This window comes from Platalea leucorodia (assembly GCF_965183815.1).
Source record: "Platalea leucorodia genome assembly, chromosome: 1".
Classification (NCBI taxonomy): domain Eukaryota; kingdom Metazoa; phylum Chordata; class Aves; order Pelecaniformes; family Threskiornithidae; genus Platalea; species Platalea leucorodia.
The window spans coordinates 128,256,957-128,279,052 of NC_138823.1; positions in this window are offsets into that span (position 1 = coordinate 128,256,957).

Below are 22,096 nucleotides of genomic sequence, written 5' to 3' on the forward strand. Positions count from 1 at the left end.
TGGCACTACTGACTACAAAAGGGAGCCATCTACTGATTCTTCAACATCACTTCCTGGAACAGATACATTTTCTGGGGTTGCCATACTAGTAAAGAATGACTAGAAACAACACAAAATAGGTCAGCTATGGCAGACATGATTCTACGAGCAATATAAAATTCAACTTGAGTATTTACATTTCCCCCTTGCTTCCAGACGTACTCTGTCTGACAAGAGCTGAGACCATTAGAAACAGCAAATAAAAACCCCATACTCCTGATAGTCCACTTTACAATGAATTATTTTTTTCTGCCTCAGAATAATGCTTATGTTAATATTTTTTTTTTTAAATGTATGTTTTGAGTTTTTAGATAAAGGCAGTAGCTCCTGAAGATCTATAGTGAAAACCATAGTAGTCTGGACTTTGAAAAGCAGATTAAACAGAAGGCAAGAAGAGGAACAATTAAGAACAGTCAGTCCTGTATTACCAAAGTTTACAATTCTTGCTTAGAAGACTTTTTTCATGCTTCTACTTCTTTTCGCTGTGAACAGGGCAAAGGATGCCTTTATTGGACATTCTGTATTTCTTACCTTTTCTAAACTTAGTTACATATTTAGCAAATGAAGAAATAAGTCAACGCTGAAGAAATATGTGGATGGCTACAACATTGTTATAATCAAAAATCCATTATGCATTTCAGGTAAAGAACATTTCTCTGAACTGAAAGACTGAAGAAAACATTTATTTGTATTCCTAGCTTGAAGCAGCTACTGAGCAATGCCTGCTCTGTTCTGGGAGTGCCTTGGAAATTTGATGTTGCCTCAGTGCAAACATTTGTGTTCTATAATATCTCAAGTCTCCTCCCAGCTCTACCTCATATCCCCTTTTTGTTTTCTTGTCTCCTGCATGTGTGTATATCTTCATATTCATGGTGAACTACTGTTCCTAGAAATATCAAGCCTGAAGAAGTGGCATTTCCTTGAAATGACATCCTGCTTAAAAGCATAAAGCAATAGCAGGGAAACAGATCTAATCTGTATTCTTGAATGATTGAATGAACGATGACTGAAAAGCAAAGTAATGAAAAGCTATCATCTTGCAAGGCAAGATATAATCCCCTAGTAAAGGGTGCATACTGTGGTCAAAGTGTGGCTTCAGAAGTACTGGTGTGAACATATACAAATATTGGTACAGAAAGAAAAAAGTCTGGTATGTTTGTGGAAATTGTTGTTTACTGACACAGTTTGACCAGTGGGTGTATGTTACCTTAATGGCGTATTCAGGTGATTTTAGCCAACAGCTCAGGAAGATTTTCTTTCCTAAGAACTGTACAACACTTCTAGGAGTGTTAGCTCTTCATGAGTATGGACCATTAAACCCAACTTTGGCAAAAACTGGGTTATATGAGCTAAGTTTTCAAGACTGTGGAAATACTAAAGCTGAGATTGAACACACAGCTCGAACTTCTACTTATAGGCAAGGCAAAGGCCTCTGACATTGACGAATCAATCCAGTCATTCACATTACTTATTCATTAGCTGAGTAGACATAAGTGCCTAAGAATGAAATTTACATAAACCAACACAGTGAATGAGGAAACAGGTAAGGCAGGCTGTAAGAATCTTGACAGTTGAAGTCATACAAATTTTCTGTTCCTGAAGCCATGACTTGGGAAGGTGTCTGCACTTCTTGAATGAGAATCCATCCAACTGAAAATCATCTACGTTGGTGGGAGGAACCACTGCCAATTACTATTTCTGGTGTTTGGGTTTTTTTAAAAAAATGAAGGCTGTATTTTTGGCCATGCTCACCAATGTATTTGTGTTCTAGGCATGTGCAAACATCATCCAATGCCTTGGGCCTTTGACATGCTTTAGTGTGAGAAAGACACTGAAATGCTCTGCTTGCAACAATGGAGTTATGTTTAGCAGCAACTATTCATGTGTGTCCTAGTAAATATATTGTAAATACTTTCAGCTGAAACAACCAGATTCATTACTCGGCTGGACTTAGACACCTATGTAAACACAGAATTTTTACATAAAGCTTAGACATGTTCTAAATCCCTCTGTGTAAGTCTTCTACGTAAGCACAAGTAAGCATTGTAACTAATTACTTGAAAACAGAATCAAAGAAACATGGTTGCAAAACATGCAAGCAAAAGAGATCCTCTAGTACAAGCTTCTGGTCAAAGCTTGGGTTTGAATATCTCCAAGAACAGAGGTTCGACAACTCCTCTGGGCAACCTGTTCCAGTTTTGAACATGTTTTGATATGTTTTCACGCATAAACTTAATACTGAAGAATTGAGTTAACGGTCCTGCGAAGACCCTTTTGTTACATCTTCAGTATATTCCATCTTCATTTGAGACAGAACTACAAAACAGAAATCTCTAAAAGTAATCTAATTTATGAGTCAATTCTATTTTTTTCTCTCTCTTTCTCAGATCTTCATCCAGCTTCTCTTATAGGAGACAGTATCATAGAATCATAGAATCATAGAATCATTAAGGTTGGAGAAGACCCTTAAGATCATCGAGTCCAACCGTTAACCTAACTGCCAGGTCCACCTCTAAACCATATCCCTAAGCACCACCTCCACACATTTTTTAACACTTCCAGGGACTGTGATTGCACCACTTCCCTGGGCAGCCTGTTCCAATGCCTAACCACTCTCTCCATGAAGACATTTCTCCTAATATCTAATCTAAATCTCCTCTGGCACAACTTGAGGCCATTTCCTTTCATCCTTTTGCTTGCTACCTGGGAGAAGAGACCAACCCCCACCTCACTACAACCTCCTTTCAGGTAATTATAGAGAGCAATAAGGTCTCCCCTGAGCCCCCTCTTCTCCAAACTAAACAACCCCAGCTCCCTCAGCCACTCTTCATAAGGCTTGTGCTCTAGACCCTTCACCAGCTTTCTTGCCCTTCTTTGGACACTCTCCAGCACCTCAATGTCCTTCTTGTAGTGAGAGGCCCAAAACTGAACACAGTATTCAAGGTGTGGCCTCACCAGTTCTGAGTACAGGGGCACTGTCACCTCCCTGGTCCTGCTGGCCACACTACTCCTGATACAAGCCAGGATGCCATTGGCCTTCTTGGCCACCTGGACACACTGCTGGCTCATGTTCAGCCAGCTGCCAATCAGCACCCCCAGGTCCTTTTCTGCCAGACAGCTCTCCAGCCACTCCTCCCCAAGCCTGTAGCGTTGCATGGGGTTGTTGTGACCAAAGTGCACCCTGCACTGAGCCCTGTTGAACCTCATACAGTTGGCCTCAGCCCATCAATCCAGCCTGTCCAGGTCCCTTTGTAGGGCCTTCCTACCCTCCAGCAGATCGACACTTCCACCCAACTTGGTGTCATCTGCAAACTTACTGAGGGTCCACTCAATCCCCTCATCAAGATCATCAATAAAGATATTGATCAGAACGAGCCCCAACACTGAGTCCTGGGGAACACCACTCGTGACTGGTTGCCAACTGGATTTGACTCCATTCACCACCACTCTCTGGGCTCGGCCATTCAGACAGTTTTTAACCCAGCGCAGAGTGCACTTATCCAAGCCTTGAGCAGCCAGCTTCTCCAGGAGAATGCTGTGGGAGACAGTGACAAAGGCTTTACTAAAGTCCAGGTAGACAACATCCACAGCCTTTCCCTCATCCACCAAGTGGGTCACCTTGTCATAGAAGGAGATCAGGTTGGCCAAGCAGGACCTTCTCTTCATGAACCCATGTTGGCTGGGCCTGATCCCCCTGGTTGTCCCACACATGCCGAGTGACGACACTCGAGATGATCTGCTCCATGATCTTCCCCAGCACTGAGGTCAGGCTGACAGGCCTGAAGTTCCCTGGATCCTCCTTCCGACCTTTCTTGTAGAGGGGCATCACATTTGCTAACTTCCAGTCAGCTGGGACCTCCCCAGTTAACCAGGACTGCTGGTAAATGATGGAGAGTGGCTTGGCAAGCTCCTCTGCCAGCTCCCTCAGTATCCTCAGGTGGATCTCATCTGGCCCCATGGACTTGTGGGCATCAAGGTGGAGTAGCAGGTTGCTAACTGTTACCTCTTGGATTATGGGGGCTTTATTCTGCTTCCCATCTCCATCTCCCAGCTCAGGAGGCTGAATACCCTGAGGATAACTAGCCTGACTGTTAAAGACTGAGGCAAAGAAGGCATTAAGTACCTTGGCCTTCTCCTCATCCTTTGTGGCAGTGTTTCTCTCCGCATCGAATGGAGATTCTCTTCGGCCCTCCTTTTGCTGCTGATATATTTGTAAAAACATTTTTTGTTATCTTTAACTGCAGTGGCCAGTTTAAGTTCTAGCTGGACTTTTGCCTTTGTAATTTTCTCGCTGTATAACCTAACAACACCCTTGTAGTCTTCCTGAGTTGCCTGCCCCTTCTTCCAAAGGTGGTAAACTCTCCTTTTTTTCCCCGAGTCCCAGCAAAAACTCCCTGTTCAGCCAGGCCAGTCTTCTTCCCTGCCTGCTTGTCTTTTCTCCTGCACCCTTAAGACGTCCTTCTTGAAAAATGTCCAGCCTCCTTTGCCCTTCAGGACTGCCTGCCAAGGAACTCTCTCAATGAGACTCCTAAACAGTCCAAAGTCTGCCTTTCTGAAGTCCACAGTAGTGGTTTTGCTGACCCCTCTCCTTACTTCTCCAAGAATCAAAAACTCTATCATTTCATGGTCGCTGTGTCCAAGATGGACTCCAACCACCACATGACTCACCAGTCCTTTGTTCGTAAACAGCAGGTCCAGTGGGGCATCTCCCCTGGTTGGCTCACTTTCCAGCTGTGTCAGCAAGTTATCTTTCACACACTCCAGGAACCTCCTAGACTGTTTCCTCTCTGCTGTGTTGTATTTCCAGCAGAGATCTGGTAAGTTGAAGTCTCCCACAAGAACAAGGACTAGAGATCGCGAGACTTCAGCCAACCACTTGTAGAATGCTTCATCTGTTTCTTCATCTTGGTTGTGTGGTCTATAACAGACTCCCACCAGGATATCTGCCTTGTTGGCCTTCCCCCTGTTCTTTACCCATAAGCACTCAACCTTATCATTACCATCATTGAGCTCTATACAATCAAAACACTCTCTAACATACAAGGCTACCCCACCACCTCTCCTTCCTTGCCTATCCCTTCTGAAGAGAAGGAAGTATCAGGATACTTCACAATCTTCAGTGCATTTATCTTCATAGTATCCTTGAGCTATAAAATAAGTATAATTACTTATAGCATACAGAGAAATTAGGGGGACTCTCACAGTCATTCAAGAAGACTATGACAATGTAAGAAAAGGTTTGGCTCTCTGAGCCTTGACAAGTCTCTGAACCAAATGATTGCATTTTTTCTGCCTCCTTGTCCACATTCCATGTCTCAGCTGATTTGTCTGTTCCTTTTGAGAAGAGAAAGAAAGGCAATCAGGAGTTCAATCAGAGAGATCAATAGGAACGCATGGAAGAAAAGAATACAAGGAAACAAGTAACTTGAAAGGAGTTTAAGTGAAAGGAAAAATTTCATTTCCTTATCTTAAGGAAAAAGTCAGGTGCAGCATCAGGTAGGGAAGGCTACAAAACAAGACAGAGTGCTTACGGCTGTAGCTTTGTTCACTGAGAAACTACTTGCTGTGGTCTGTCCTGGCTTGCTACATAACTGAGGAAAGGGAAATGATAATAAAGAGCATCATTTGTTTAGTGGTGAGCCAGATGTATCAGCTACTGTGGGACAGTGCACTTGTTATCAGACATTCTTCTCTCTTAATCCTGGGCTTCTAAGAACTAGGATAACTTCAGTGACAGCTATTGCTTCATATCTTTGCCTTGGTAGATGCAGTTAGCTTAAAGACATTATTTAATGACAGCTTGCCAGTCATAGTTTCACATTCCCTGGAGTTCCTGACATATTTTCTGTTAGTCTCACATTTTGCTGAGATCATAGATTTCTGTCTCAGAAAAAAACCGTTTTGTAGCCAGTCATTTTGTACCCTATAGTACCCAGAAATGTGGGTGAATTTACAGGCTAAAGAGTAATATTAAAACAATAGATAGAAAGCCATAATGAAAATAGGACTTTTTTTTTTCAATAAAGATTTTAACAGAATAGTGAAAGGTTGCTCTGTCACTGTCCCCTTTGAACTGTGATATCTGTATAGTCATCCTTTTTCTCTTCAGAAAGACAGATCTGTAAACAATTTTTAAATTTTATTGGAAGCTAAAATATGAATGAGAATGTTAAAAAAGGCTATATTAAAGTCTGCATTACATGTTTAATAAAATTGTTTCCGAAGATTAAGACATTATTGTATCGATACTATTTTTTATCCATATATGCAAATATGAGAATTTATGGCTAGTATTTCTTAGTATTATATTTTTAAAAATCCTTATTCCTTTTCTATGGGTAACTTTGACAGGAATTTTTGATACAAGGGCTGTTTATTATTTATTTTAAATTAAGAAATCTCTTTCTCCAGGAATAGTTCCTGAACTTGGACTTTACCCTAGCATTCTTCAAAACAACCATTCCCAACTTAACAGCTAATACTCATGTATACTCATAGTGTAAAATGATTGAACATTAAAAGACTAAACAACCCATGAGAGTTATGACCAAGTAGATGATGAGGGAAGCAAGGAGCATCATCTTTGATGCAATTGGCTACTTTTCAGCCTAGGAAATATAGCTTCCAATTTTTATTTAGAATTTTTATTTAGAATGGTATTTTTTTCTGCTTTCCTTGACCAAAGGTGGTCCAACAGCAGAAATACAGAAGTCTACCTACAACCTTGTTTCAGCAAAACACCGTGCTGTAATAAAAATTTTCATACTTCTGATCTCTGCTTTTACTCTTCTAACTCTACTGCAAATGCATTTCTCACTCAAACACTTACCAAAACCAGACCAGACAGACATGAATCAAAAGCACACTAGGTTTATCTGGGCCAAAACAGGTGTGTTACTCTAACTATCTACAGCTGTTGTATATGACAGAAAGCATAAATAAAAAAAGCCTGTTTGAATTCTTCTGCAGCTGCAGAGGATGTGGGACTGGACTCAGACAGGGAAAAATAGTAAAAGTCAAAATTCAAGATACACTAATTCAGGGGAGTTTTTCTGGTGATTTAGAGAGGCTATATTACCTTTATACCACCTTTACTTTCAGGTCTCTCTTGCTAGGACCCTAGCTACATAAAAGGCATTCTGAATCTTCTGTTGGGATAAGTTCAACACAATTATAAGTCTCACATTTTAGCTTCCTGACTAGTGGCGTTGTTCAGCAACAGTCATTTCTTACACGAGGTAAACTCATCCAGATCCAAATCTCTAACTCTCTTTGTGAGTGGTCTGCCAGAGGGGTTTTCTCACAGGGCTACAGGGAAAAACTATACTGCTCAAAGCCTGTTATGTGTGAAAAGCTATGCCTTGCAGCATGCAATTGCTTCTGTGCTATGAAGGAGCTACCTGGTTTTGCTGAACAGCCACACTGATAATGAGGAGATACAGCACGGCAGAGCACCATGAGAATGACATCCAGCCTGGGAATATGGATCATTTACTGGTAGAATTTACTGGTACTGAACAGACAGCTACAGTTTTATACCACCTTGTGGTAAACAGAAGTTATTGCAGCATTCAAGAGTACATTTTCTTTAAATTGTTCAGAGCATCCATGTTTTGAGGCTGCTTATCCTCAGAACAGGTCCTTGACACTTCAGATGACTGAAGAAAAATCTCAAATATAAAAATTAATTAATATGTTTCCACAGCTTTCTTCTTCCCTCTACCGTCTGCATCCAGTGACATACGCAAATGTAGCATTAATAAAAACACTTGAAAGGTCTAGTAAGCTTACCCATGCAAAAAACATAGTTCTTCCTCAGAAGGAGTCTGAACATTTAATATACTGGGACTGGTATAATATCAGCTCTGAAATATACCTTTATTTTATTATCACCAGGGTAATCCCATGAGCTTCCCTTGCTATATTTTTTCTTATTCTCTTTGAGAATCAAAGTAAAAATGCAGAAGTGTCTTTTCCACTGTTTTTATTTATTTACTTACTTAAACTCTACAGAATACTTCTAAGTAAGAAACATTTTAAATTGGCACATAGGACTGCAACATGTTTACTCAGAAATCAAGTGTTTAAAAGAACATTTGAAATCAGGGAATGACTCTTCCCTGAAAGGGCAAGGGAACAAAGAGAGCAGCCAGTCAGGGTTTTGTTGGTTCCAAGTTCAGAGCAGTGGTGGGAACTGAGCCCACAGGGAACTCTGAAGGCTGGGCAGGAAGATTAACTGTTCATTGTAATACTGTGTTAGCATTTGTTTCTGTAAGTAGTAATTTTGTTTCACGTTCATAAAGAATAGGAAGTATATTTAGAAATAGTTACTTTGGTGTCTTGCTGTCTGGGATAAATTTTAAGTCAACCACAAAGTTATTAAGTGTAAAGGGTTATAACAGAAAGACTGAGACAAGTTTAATTATAATACTGCAGAACTATGAAGGAAACAATGTAGTACACCATATAGTAAGAAAAGGCTGAGCATTTCTGGGATGAATATGATTTAGATGGATGAGGGACTCCTTAATGTTTGCCTATTCTTTTCCCAGGATTGTTGAGTTGTAGAATGGACTAAGAAATTTGGGAAGTTAGGAATAGACAGTGCCAGAAGATCACTGACATTTAGACCACATTTCACAGATGTGCAAAGCTCTGTAGGGTACCAAAACATAATGAGCCAAAATTTTTAGAAATCTCCAAACTAATTTAGTAATAATGTGCTGTGTTGTCTGATTGTGAGGAAAACATTTTGTGGTTTTCTTAGAATGAACCTTAGTTATACAGAAATAAGGATTAGCCTTTCCAAGACAAGAATTTTTATTTTCTTTATATGTTTGATTTTCTGTGTTAATACTGAGATGACACTGCAAACATGCTAGGTACCTTCTGACTATGCAGGGAAAAAAAAACCCTAATCTTCCCCTGAAGAGCATGCAAACTAAACACAAATAACTGTGTGTGATGTGGCATCACACATCATGTGTTAATAGCTACCAACATGCAAAAGCATTAATCTTATTTTTAAAAATTCACAGTAGATTTCTGTAGAAACTGGTGATCACAGATAAAAATCCACTAACTGCCTTAGGCAGATGATCTGGCCATGACAGGTCAGGCCAAAAGTCCATTTAGCCCAGTGTCCAGTCATAAATTCTTTGAAGAAAAGTCTAAGAAACCGGACAAGTAAGAAACTCATTTCTTTAAAATAATCTGCTGCCTTCTGGCAATCAGCAGGCTAGGGGTTCTGGAATTGCAGTACATCGTTGTGTTTAAAAGCCTAAGATTTACCTACCTTCCTTTAAATTGTAAAGTAGTCTTTGGAAACTGTTTTATTTTTGGTATCTAGAAGAACCTATAGCAATGGGTTCTCCAGTTTAGTTACATACTCTCTGAAGAAGTACTTCTAAGGCTTGTTTTAAACTTGCCGGATGATAATTTCATTAAGTGCTGCAAAGTTCTTGTGTTACGAAAAGTAATGAATGTCTTTTCAATATTCAACTTTCTTGATGCCATCCATATTATTAGTACCCCACAGCTGCCACTTTTCCAAGCTGAAGAGGCCCAACCTAGTATCTCACCAAACGAAAGCTACATTATACCTGTAGCCTTTCTGTGGCACCTCTGTACCTCTTTAGCTCACTTTTGAGTTTGGGCTTTTGTTGCATTGTTTGGACTGTTCAAGGTGCATACATAATATGCATTTGCGTCATAAAAAAATGTGTTTCTTTTAGAATAGTTTCTAACACTTTAATTTTTGACCCAAGCAAGGAGACATTGTTTGCCAAGAATGACATGAAGTTTTCTGAAGATTACTCATATATAAATGCATTTAAAAATATCTAACACCTCTGTATGTTCCTGTGGCTTGCTGTTAATTATCTGTATTATAGTAGGTCCTAGGAATCCTTGCACTGTGTTTCAGACTTTGGCCAGTGGCATACATTTAGTAACTTTTGTAGTGTTTATTCTACTACAAATGTGAGCATTAAATACTGCATTTGATGAAGTCTAGTACTACTTTATGTTGCCTTTCCCCCAAAAATGTCTTCAAACACTATTCAAACTGGCTTTGGAATATGAATCTTTTTCCCTATGTGATAAGAACTCAAGCTCGTAAGAGCTGGAAAACATCTAGAATATAACAGTCACAGGTGTCGATACAGTCAGTGTAATATAGGTAGCTATTAAACTTGAAAAGAAGCTTGCTTGATAAGCAAACTAATATAATTTTATAGGCTGAGTTTACACAGGAACAGTTGCAGTTGAGATGCACACTGCCTGTTTTCTGCTGTCCTAATTATTTTATCTTTTCCACAGTATGGTTCCCTCTAGTGATTCTTGTAAGGAAAGAGGCTACCTGATCCCTTAATCCAGCTAACATTTTACAAAAGAAGATCCAAATTAGTTTTGTTTACACCAGATGCTTTATGTGCAATTGGGTATCAGACAATGGTGGCTGAAATATGAAACAGGTAAATTCAATGATCTCCTTTGAAAGAATCTCTTACCTGGGGGAACTAACGTGTAATGAGTTTGCATACTTGCTGCCACTCTGCAGGCCTGTCTCCTCCCCTTATGCAAACCAATGAATGTGTAAGCTGATTGCCAGATATCCCCAGTGTCAGACTCAGTAACAAGAACTGCAATGAGTATTTGATGGACGAGAAGCAAAATCTGATTTAGCAGACTGGATACAGCAGGCAAGTATGTTAGGAAATGAACATATTATGCCTACAAGCTTGAATGCACTATGGTAAGGGAGAAGTTTGTATGGGTAGCAGCTAACAGAAACAGCAGAAAGTACAGTTAGAAAAATATTCCAATAATTAGCTATGCCACTGACTTGTTACATGGTCGCCTGCAAGTTATGCAACTTCTTACTGTGTTTCAGTTTAAAATGCTATAATATTTGTCTACAGTACCATACAAAAGATTTGAATGTCTCCTTGTTTATAAAAGATCATGTACTTCTATATTTAAAGAACATACACATGAACATATCCTGTGAATCAGCAAATGTATGGTAATTAGTCAAACTACAGTAACCTGATCCCAGCCTAAAGAAAATAAAACTGTTGAACATACTGCTACTTTTCAGGTTGCTTATCTTATATAGAATCATAGAATCATAGAATGCTTTGGGATGGAAGGGACATTTAAAGGTCATCTAGTCCATTCCCTCTGCAATTGGCAGGGACATCTACAACTAGATCAGGTTGCTCAGAGCCCCATCCAGCCTGGCCTTGAATGTCTCCAAGGATGGGGCACCTACCACCTCTCTGGGCAACCCGTTCCAGTGTTTCACTACCCTCATCGTAAAAAATTTCTTCCTTATATCTAGTCTGAATCTACCCTCTTTAAGTTTAAAACCATTACCCCTTGTCCTATCACAACAGGCCCTGATAAAAAGTCTGTCCCCATCTTTCTTATAAGCCCCCTTTAAGTACTGAAAGGCTGCAATAAGGTCTCCCTCTTTCAGCCTTTCCTCACAAGAGAGGTGTTCCAGCCCTCTGATCATTTTTGTGGCCCTCCTCTGGACCCTCTCCAACAGGTCTATGTCCTTATTGTACTGAGGACCCCAGAGCTGGACGCAGTACTCCAGGTGGGGTCTCACCAGAGCAGAGCAGAGGGGCAGAATCACCTTCCTCGACCTGCTGGCCACGCTGCTTTGATGCAGCCCAGGATACGGTTGGCCTTCTGAGCACATTGCCGGCTCATGTCCAGCTTTTCGTCTATCAGTACCCCCAAGTCCTTCTCCTCAGGGCTGCACTCAATCCCTTCATCCCCCAGCCTGTATTGATACCGGGGATTACCCTGACCCCAGTGCAGGATATATATATCTCTCTCTCTATATCTATATATGTTTCAAAAAAAGCACATAAAATCTCAAATAAATGTTTTCATCATCTGAACATTTTTGGTTTTTTCCCATCTTACAGAAATTTCGTATCATGAATGTGGGCGGCACAGGTCTGCACAACTTGGCTGATGCAGAGAGCACTATCCCCTAAAGATACCATGTCCTTTGGTACAGCTAGAATTCCCTGGTGCATTTGGAAAATTAGCAAAAGCCAGGTACCATTCCCAGGTAGAAGTTTTCATGCAGCCACCCTGTTTTGAAGGATAAGAGCATTGAATAGTATGACTGAAGCACTTCCATGCCAATCACCCTCACTACCATAGAACAGTTGCTGGTGTATTCAAGTTACTAGTGTATTCAAGTTACTATTATGTAGTCAGAGCCTATAGCAAAAAAAAGAAGTGTGGCAAGAAGACAGCAATGTTATCCTAATTAAATTTTCAGTAAACATTTCCTAGACATCCACAAATAGTCAGGATGTCTATGTAACTACTCAACAGACATGACTATCTACCACAGATAATCAGTAAAATACGCCCTAGATATCTAGGCCCACATCCCAAGTGGTGTAGCCCATCTCAATGTCCTTCCCCAACTGTTATCACAATTTCAGAGGCTGATGAACACTAAGCACAATTTGGCATTCAAGTCATTATTCTCATGAGCCATAGTGAGTTTCATACTCTCAAGGCTGTCGCTAGAGTCATAACTAAAGCTCCAACCAGAGCTCTTCTGATTACTTTGCTTCCCATGGTGCAGTGTTCCTGGACACTGGAGATGGTCATAAGTCCTGAGAGGTAGGAAGGAGGTAGATTTAATTCTTCCACCTGCTTTATGTTGTTATTATTCTAAACCTCCTAAAAAGCGCTTTTCTTGCTATAGCTATAGTCCACAGGATCAGTTCTCTGCTGGTCAAATCACTTCACCCTCATTCTCTCTCCCACATGATCCCATCTGTTGGATGGCCTCCTGCCTTCAGAGCCTGTGATTTCTTTACTCTGCTCAATAAGCTGCCCACTGCTAAGTTGTCCAATAGATGTGGATCCAATCTTTCATCCAGAGGTGCACCTCATCTTTAAAACCCTCCTGCAGGCCTTTCTTCATCAGTTACAGCTGCCCTCCTTATCTCACCACACTCAGGTAATAGCAGAGTCAAGCAGAAATGGTGAAAAAAACCACACTTCAGCTTTGAGATGCCACAGGTCTGCTCTGCTATGAAGCAGAAACAGCATGGGTTTTAACCATGAGTTGCTCACCAGAGGTATAGGAGAAAGCACAGGGCAAGAGGCATGATTCTTGTGAAGAAAAGAAAGACAGAAGAAAGAGGAAAAATCAAGAAGGCAGCTTTTTTTTCTTAGACTTATAAGTACAGAGGAATAGGAGAGAGCAGGACAGAAGTAGCACTTGTCCCTATGCCAAGGGGCAGGTAGGAAAAAAAGTTTGTTTGGCAAAAGATAGCTTTACTGAACATGTTTACTGAGTGAGTGGTCAGCTACCAGGAGTTACCTATAAAGAACCGCAGGAGTCTGTGGTTACATTGGGACCAGACATTCACATCCCAGACTGAGCCCTGGAATCTGGCACATCTCTCACAGTCCAGACGCTGACATGTGCCCACTACTGTCATGGAGACGGCATTCAGAATTGGGATTACATTCTGTTCACAGTGCCTTGCATTTTGCTGGAAAACTAATGAAGATTTTAATGTATTCACAAAGGGCAACATTCCCAGGATTCTGGAGTCTGTCAACATGCTAATGCCAGGCAATAATCTGGTCATGTGCTGAAAGAAAGTGTGACAAGGATGACTGTGGCAACATCTCTATGCACCTCAAGTGAAACTGTATGTTAACAATATGCTGAGGAGCAGATATGTCCTAGAAGAGGTCACAGGATCTCTGCATGGCTATGATGTTCAGCCTGGAGTGTTCAATGCAGGCCTCAGCTGTGAGGCATAGAAATATAAGGCACAGAGAGACAGGTTAATATTTTCACCCAGCTCCACTCATTCACCTCCTCCAAACTGCAAGTGGGATGGCAATGCATCAGAACAAACATATTGGCTTATTTCCAGGTTATGGCTCTAGCTTGCACACACCCCTTTCTGCCTCCTCATGCTTCCTTCATTGGCTCTCCTTCCCCCTCACCACTAGAAAACAACTACCCTGCTAACCTTGTCCCTTTCCTCACCAGATCCCCCTGCTATATACCATCAGTTCCTTTCTAAGCTATGCGGCCAACTGCCTTATACTCATCTACTTCAAAGATCCTGTGGAAAATATTTCTGTCATTACCTCCTGTTTTTCTTCACTCAGATTGTTCACTAAGTCAGCCCACATATATTTGGGGCTGCACTTGTACACAGATCATTGAATGTCACTGATACTTCCGGACATTCAGCTCTGCCTTGTCACAGTGAGTTAATTAGGCAAAGCTAAAAATGCAAAATCATGGTAGGATTTAGACAATTGCAAAAGCAGAATCTGCACTACATGAGAGCTGGGCCCATGTTAGATGTTTAAAATCTCAGGAATGGGTATAATGGTGATGCAAGAGAAGTACCTTAGAACTTTTAGGCATCTTGATGTAGCCACCAGATGTAGTATAGACATCAAACGAGTGGCAGAAGTGAAGGTGGAGAGAGAAAATGCAAGACAAATCACTGAAGCCTTACAGATCAAGATTCCTAAATTAAGAGATGAATCTCAGTTTAATTGATCTAAGTGGTGAACTAATAACACAGCATGGCACAGTGAGCAATACAGCACAGGAGTTACTGTCTTTAATGTAAAACATCACTCTGAGGATTACTGCTTTCATAGTTAGTCACTGTTTTCCAAGCATTTTCATAGGATTTTTTGTTGTGTCTTCTGTGCCAATCAAATTCACTGACATGTATGGTTTGGATACAATCAGTATATATTTCATTTCTGCTGTAGGCTGTTAGTTTTCCTTTATGGTGTTGAAGAGCTGCCGTTGTTCTTCATAAAGATGAAAACATTTTTGTTATGGATAAAGTGAGTCCAGTTTAATCTGTACCTGTCATAGAGACATTTTTTGAGGCTTAACTTTATGTTTGTAAAGTAATTCCAGATCCTCAGATGAAAGGGATTCTAAACATAAGCCATTATGTTCATAACGATCTTATTTTAGCATACCAAAATGATACTCAGTTGTAGCACAGTAGAATCTGGAGACTCCAAGAAAAATCATAGCTCCATTAAGTGTGGCACTTTAAGAAGACATAGTAAGAGCTTGTCCGCATATTTTAAGCACTTAGAGTCTAAGCAGGGTAAACAGACAAAGAGTGGATAAATGGATAGCGCTACAAGCACATTGCATAAGGTAAGAATACAAGTCAACAGAAAAAACTGGAAACAGATCCCAGGCTATGGAGTCCACATCCACGGATCTCCTCAGCAGAAAAATTCAATTCTCATTTATACAGACTTTAAATATTCAAGTATTTTTTAGTACAATAATACAATAATTATTTACGGAGGCCACAACAGAAAACATTCCAATCAGGTTCCTCCTCAAAGTTCTTCTCTCCTGCAATTTATACTTTTTCTCCATATTCCACACAGATTACTATGCTAGAAAAATAACTTCTTTCAAAGAGAAAAGCCTTGGAAATACTCTCAAATTTCACAGAACATATAATAGAATTGTTTCTTCATGCATGCAATACTGTGGTAATTAATTATACTCAATCTTCTTTAAAAAATATTCAAAGTGCTTAGCTCCTCCAATGTATTCTTTCCATGTTACCTACATATGATAAACATTGCAAAGCTGGCTAGGGATATCTAAAGCTGTCTACTATTGGAAAAAAGTTACCTCAATGAGCCTATCAGACTGTCAAATACAATGACTAAAGTGCAATCTTAAGCAAGCTCTGTTCAAAGAGTGGTGTCTCCATTCTTTATTATTGTACAACATCTCTTTTTTGGGTAGCCCTCTGGCAGCTGTGAACAAAGCTTTCCAGCCTCTTATCTATTTCAATCACAATAGGCTGAATCATCGCCATCTCTAGCTGGAGTTTTAACTGCGCACATGATAGATAATACAAGAGTTTGCTAGAAAAATGCAGATTTTCCATCCCATTTTTTTAAATTTCTACTGTAAAGTTGAAAATAGTGAGCTTGTTTGGGATTTTGCATTAAAAATATTCTCTTGTCTTTAGTCATTGGAAAGATTGTTTTCTATAATTTCTCTAGATAGAAGATACTAAAAAGCCACTTCAACCCTCATTTAAATTATTTGGAAATAAGAATAGGCATGTGAGGAGATCACTCCTCATCAGGTTCTCTATGGTTCCAACAATAATTCAATGAATTGTAAGACAAAGCACAATTAAATCTTTCTATTTCTGTTGTGGTTTTTTTTTTTACTAGGGTATGTGTTTCTTTAAAATACTGATGTCATTGTAGACATCGCATAGGCAAGGACAAAGCACAAGATCACTTGCACTTGTGTTTTCTTGTACTTGGCCTATATTTGATACTTTCATCATTAAGGGATTCTTTGAGGAGTTGAGAGAAGAACTTCTTGTACTCAAATTGTTGAGGCCCTTGCACCAACTCATTCTGCAACAGAAATTCTGAAATGTAAGTAAAAGCAACAACAAAAATTAAAGTACTCCATGCTTTGCAGAATTAAATTAATGAGATACTTCAAAGACTTCGTAATCCTTCCAGGCTCCTTACTGCATAGATATCTACGAATCTGGGTATTCCTAAGTGTCTAAATGATATGAGGTATGGTTGAAGTTTAAATGGGAATTCCAGGACGCTTTCTTTGTGGTCATTGTTTGACAGGAGAAAGGAATCAGTGCTCGAAGAGATCACTGAGAAGTTACTCTTCAGATAACATGGAGTATTTGGTTTTTGCTTGTCCCCATGAGAATCAGTAACAAAGACCTTGTTCTGCTCAATTCAGAGAATTTTTATTTAAGGCAATGGTTTCTAATGACTTCGCCAGTGCATCTTCAGCCTTAGATATAGTCTTACTCTGTATAACTTGCTATGAGTACACAAGGTGGAATGCCCTTACCAGTTTTTCTGTAGGTGGTATCAAAATAGGCAGCAGAAAAAACAGCACTGGGGCTACAAATGAGACTACCCATCCTGAAGCAGCAGCTGTCAATAGGCAGAGGACTTGATGAACACCGGAGTGGTCAGGGCTGAGATCAGTTCAGATGCTACCCTCTTTGCCACGGGGACTGTCTCCTCCAAAAACATTTGGAGTAGGTTATCAGAATTTGGTTTTATCACCATCCCTGTTATGGGGACCAAATGTATGTGTTCAGAGTGTTCAGTAGCTATAGTTTGATCTGAACAACTCTACACTTCTGATTTCTAATAAAAAGGAGTTGCATACAGAGCTCCTAAATGTAGCGTGACTCCCTCACAAGCAAATTTTTATGTTATGCTTCTTTCTATTTGTTAGTTTGTTGCTGGACAAGACAAAACTAACACCTGATATTCTATGATTATCAGGCAGTGATGGGTACAGTTCCTTGCTTTGTTGTAGAAGTTTCAGATTGTTTCTTGTTCCTTTTCGTTGAGACAAAGAATAGAAAAAACAAAGAAAATTGAGTATTTTGAATGAGAAAAGGGAAGGTAAACATTTTTTTTATCAGAAAGTAAACAATTTTTTATCAGAAAAGTTGAAAAAGGATCTGAAGAGAACCGAGGCTCACCTTTGCATAAAAACACAGAGAAGCACACGATGAACACACAGCCTTAACAGCCAAAGCCTTTCCACAGCATCAAGCATTGCACACAGATGTATAGATCCCAGCACTGGGATACGCTGTGCCAAGAAGAAATAAGGATTTAATACAAGTGCTTGTTGGCACAAAAAAAAATGTTGCCCCCCTAGTTCAACCCACCAAAACCTCACCTGGATAAGTAATAATATCCATACTCTAGTCCCCTTACTAATTTTCTTTATAAATTAATTATTTAACACATCTGCCTTTTTAAAGAGGTTCTGTGGCCTCCACTTGCTCATTTGTGCAGAGGAAAAAACATCATACTGAGATCTCAAGTGTTGCAGCAATTAGTAAAATGAGAAAGATGCTGTTCTAGGATTTTCAGGGACATTGTACTTCACAATCCTCAATTTTACAAATGGGATAACTTCAAATGTGTTTATAACCTTAAGAATGTCAACATGTTTCCATTTTCTACTGTGTACATACTATTTTGAACCTACTTCACACAGCAGAATATACTAATGTATTTATTTAGATTCTGATAAAGTGGTCCTTCAAACACTTAAGGACTTAAAACCCTCACAGAAGTCTTTTACTGATAAGTATTTAAAAAAAAAGAAAAATCATTAAATGTTAAATAAGAACTTGCATATATTTTCATTGGTTCATTAGCGTTTTTTGATTAAAAAAGACAAAAAAAAAGACATGCAAAACTTAAGAAGAGAACTCTAAAAAGCTAATATTATCTGGCACTTAACAGTTCACCAGGGCACATTTTTGTGTATTTCTTAAAAAAAAAAAAAGAAGTAAAAGAATAGAAGGAAAATAAAAACCTTAAAAGAAAAAGGGAGAATAAAATTTATTTTATCTTGCTTTGAACACGATGGGCAGACATGATAGATGACAGCTCTTGTACTTTCACAGTTTCTGTCTGATAGAAGGGTCATCCTCAAAAAGTGACCTACTATGTAAGGATCTGAAAAATGGATCTCATGGGAGTCAGGCCCTTTTACATTATTCTGAAAGCGTCCAACCACTAGTACCCAGTCTCTCTCACCTCAACTTTCAGATGACTTCAAAGTTGATATGGCTGGCCCCAGGCAGGCACTCATTAAGCCATGCCTGTAAAACTGCTTGAAGTACAACTGTCTTCTGAAATGGAATTATGCAAAAATAGCATCTTGCTTATTCCTCATCTGCTCTCTTTTTGCACTTAGAGCAACACTGTATACTTCTGAAACAAAATTCTTCTTTTTTTTTTCTTAATGGTTTTATCATTAGCACACAAAATAAAAAAAACAGATTATCTTGGACAGTAGCAGTGGTATTACGGCAGTCACATGTGGGCAATTCCATTGCCATCATAACGCAGAGATCAGACATGCTGTAGCATATGATATGACCTTTATAATTGTTTCAGTCATATGTTCTGTCTGTCTATTACAAATTAAAATACTCAGATCCCTTCTGCTTCCAGGTATATAGTTCCCAGGCCTCCAAGGGATTTTAATCACGTTACCTTTCATCCCTTATTTCAAAAGGAGGGGAAGGAAATCACTGACTCATTGGGCCAATCTCTTTGCATCTCCTGAAAGGGATAGGACAGAGGGAACATTACAAGCACTCACAAGAAAATAAAAACAAATCAAACATCTTCTTATTTGCAAGCTGAGGACATTGGATATGAGAATGAGAAAACATGTCACTACACAATAGCAAGCTTTTAAGTCTTGTATCACAATATAGCTACCATATGACTTGTCACAATTTTCTGTAAGAAAGTTCCATAAATGTAAAGCCATGTGAATGACCTACTAGGAGTCTTGTTTTTTCAAAAAAAATTTAAGCCTTTCTTTTATCTGAAATTATTATCCAGAATTTGTTTTGCACAGAATTTTCCCTCTCTAGGAGCAAAAACTGCACTTTCTTCTGCATTTAGACAGAAATATGTCAGATCCACATAAATAATAACACTTGTCAATATTTGTCTATGCAGTAAGTAGCACAGTGGGAGGTGAAGAGAAACACAGTGGGAAACGAGGGTGCTCACCTGATTCTTTTGGTATTAGCTTTTACTTGGCAGAACGAACATCAGTTGGGAGCTCACACAGAATAAAGTTATTTTTGGAAAATTAAGTCATCCATAAGGTCACAGAAAATGTCTTTTTCCAATTAATTCAAGTGCCATAGATTTTAAAACTTAATTTCAAATACAGAAATGTACCTGTGAAAACCCACAACTTGATGTTACGTAATATTTTGAAGGTGTTTTTTTCTGTTTCTTACTAATTTGAAATGAATTGCTGGCTTTCAAAGAATCACTTTTACACTGACAAAGCTGAAGTATCTACTGAAAATCTTAACAAAAAAAAGATACAATATCTTATGACTGTTTCAAATATCTCCTTATGTAGGCTACTATGCAGGGTGATACTTGATTCATGCAAAACTTAAAGCTCATGAGTAATTCCATTCAGTGTATGGTATTACTCATACCCTTTAATGAAGATACACATTTAAGTATCTTGACGGCTGTTTAGAATATACAGGGTCAATTAGAGAATTAGGGACTTTTCATGTGGGCTGATCACCAACTTCCCCGGCTCCTTCCCTCCCCCCAAAGTCCACTTTTGAGTCATTGAAGCCTCTTAGAATTTTAAAAAACTCGTAGGGCAAAAGAGTATTAAAAGACAAGGAAGTGACTGAGTTTTAAAACCAAACCCTCTGTATGTTAATGGACTATGTGGCAGATTATGTAGTGTAGCTTAACAGGAAAAGAAAGCAGATTCACTTACCTTTTCCTAAAAAATCTATTCCGTCTTGCATCTGTGTGCCCAAGTCCCTCTGGAGTTTTAAGAATGTGGTGCATAACTGATTTTAAAACTAAACAAAATTACCATATCTTTTTCTGAATGTAATTTGAGTGCACACTTGTGTAAGTTTGGGGCTGCTTATTTTAAATGGCAAATGGAAGAGGGACCCATACTGACACCAAGAAACACCAAAGAAATCCCCTGGGAAAGGCCCAACATAGGTCATTACACCCACTGTCCCTCCATCTGGCTAAACAGAAGCAAGGAAGTTTTCTAGTCTGCCACCTAATTAATAAGAGCACAATTCCAGAATTCATTTGCAGCTCAGTACTAATGAGTGTATATTGACAGCAAGAGTTTCTATTTTAGACATATTAGTGAATATAATTGTATTCCATTCTCAGTGATTGGCATTTTGGATCACACATCATAAAAGAGGGTGGAGATAAAGTTTTCCTCTCTGAAGAAATTCAGTGTTGGATACCAGGGTTCCACAATAACAGCCAAATCAAATTGTTGGAATTTAACACTGTGAAGCACTTTTCTTTCAAATCACTTGATGATTTTGAAAACCTGAATCCATCTCTTAATATCTGTTTTTTAATCCATATGGAGCATCAGTCCAAACTAAGATCTAGAATTAAAACTACTAAAGCACACTGGAAAGTCTTTGCACAAAAAGAATGCACAAGAACTAAACTTAATTCTTTTAAAAAATAGTATCATTTTCCCTCTTTGTATTGATAGGAATCCAGATGTATAACCTGTATTTTCCCATAGACCTATTAATTTTTCTATTTTTTATTAACCTGGGATGAATTTAGACTATATAATTTCTTAATTTGCTTCTAAATATAAAATAATAGACAGTGCTTGACAATAATTACATGCATTTTATATGAATAAAGAAAGAAAAAATGCCAACATTCCGGCACTTTCAAATAAAGGGTCTTTACTGATTCCTGTATTACAATAGTCCTTCTCTACTTCTGTGTATTGTCTTCAGACATATCAACACTGAAGGTCAGGGAAATAACATTGCAGCTTGTGTGATGCTCATCAACAAGAATTTTAAATCACTCACTAAAGGTGGTATTCTTCAGAATTGCATCACATTACAGTGGAAAGAGGTGTTAAACGCAAATATCAACACAACATCCAGAGGCCCGTATAAACAGTGAGGGCAACACCAGGCATTTTGAAGGCAACAATTCCTTTCATACAAGTTTTCAGACTACCTTAAAACCCTAAGCCCTCTGATGTGATGGAACTATTATCTGTGATGAAGCATATGTGTGTACCACTTCACAATGTGTGTACCACTTCACAAGTGGCAAAGTTGGACAAAATGATATACAAGACAGCTGAATATTTTAAAGCATATCCAGGAAAGAAGGTTAGTTAGGGAAACAGAATATACATGAGTTATCAGTAACAACATCCCTCCCCCTGACAATTTACAAATTTACATGTTAGTATACAGTGCTGGTCATTAAGGTCTTTAGAATTGCCACTTACAAGTACTGTAATTAAATATCAAACTATTACCACAGTATTTTCCCTAGTTTTCTAAGGTTAATTACATATAAATGGCAAATGTGAAGTTGTACAGATGTGACCACTGTAATTGGAGATATACAGCACAATTCACAGGAATGT